This window comes from Apis dorsata, unplaced genomic scaffold (genome assembly GCF_000469605.1).
Source record: "Apis dorsata unplaced genomic scaffold, Apis dorsata 1.3 scaffold_74, whole genome shotgun sequence".
NCBI lineage: Eukaryota > Metazoa > Arthropoda > Insecta > Hymenoptera > Apidae > Apis > Apis dorsata.
In genome coordinates this window covers 837,085-838,486 of record NW_006263372.1, presented here as the reverse complement: position 1 = coordinate 838,486, position 1,402 = coordinate 837,085, and positions in this window count along the sequence as shown.

The following is a 1,402-nucleotide window of genomic DNA, read 5'->3' as shown; positions in this document are numbered from 1 at the left end:
AAAAAAAAAAAAAAAAAAAAAAAAAAAAAAAAAATAAGAAAAAAAAGAAAAAGCAATCATGAATGAAATGTGAGAAATCGGATCGACATCCGTCTCCTGCGTTTAATTTGTAAACGATTTGAAGTGCTGAAGTAACGCGGTGTGTTCAACTCGCAATCGCAGAGGCTAAATATATATTGAATAAAAAGGAAATGGAAAGAAAAATCAAAGAATATGGTATATATGTAAGTTTCAACAAGTGCATTGAGAATATATATATATATATACAAAAAATACACGTTACGATCTAACGAGAATCATGGGATTCAAGAACAAATAAATTATAACTTCGAAGATATCCATATTTTTTTTTTATCTATTTTTTTCTAACATTATTTCTCTTCTTGTTGAGTTTCTGCACGGCACGTCTTATTTTTTTATTTTAGATTTCTTTTTTTCTCTCTCTCTCTCTCTCTCTCTCGTACGATCGTTTCGTAAACTTTAAACTTTCTCTTTAAATATTTACGAAGAAGGTGAATTCTGCGGTTATCAGAGGAGGGTCAGAGGTGAAAATGAAAGTATATCGTGCAAAATATATGGTCGAATAAATAATAAAAAAGAGCGTCGTTGTATGAATGCTTGTATGAATATATTTGAAAAGGAATAATGTTAAAAAATTTTTAGATAATTATTTTTTAGATAATGTAACACCCGAAGTCTTAGAAGTTATTTAATTCTTTTTTTTTTTCTTTTTTTTTTTTTTTTCTTCGAACATCTCGATGTGTGCACTACTAACGATTCTGTATCAAGTCATTTTTATATTCTGTTTTAGATAATCATGAAATCGACGTTTTCTCGTCTGACTCTTGTGGTTAGTTACTTAAAATAATAAAAATAACAGAAAGAAAAAAGAAATAAAAAGGTATAAAGAAAAAGAAAGGAAGGAGAAACAAAGCAACCTTACATATAAATCTGACACATTCCTTGATAATATTGTTTTCGGGAGAAAGAATATTTTCTCGTCTCCGTTTTTTGTAGATGTATGAAAAAAAAAAAAAAGAAAGAAAAAAGAAAAAAAAGAAGTCGAATTTATTTTTCAAATTTGTTTCCCTTGCAAAACAAAATTATAAATAATCGTAAAAAAGGATTTTGTTACTTACCATTTATGTATATTCAATCAATTTTAATGTATGTATATATGTATGTATGCGATAAATAGAGTTTTTCTTATAAAGAGAGTGTTGTTAAGGAGACGCAGTATAGAAAGATGGAAAAAAAAAAGGGAGAGGGGGGCAAATGGTGATACAAATGCGCCAACGAGATGCGACAGAAAATTACGTTTACACTAATAAGACNTTATTATTATTATTACTATTATTATTACTATTATTATTACTATTATTATTACTATTATTATTATTAC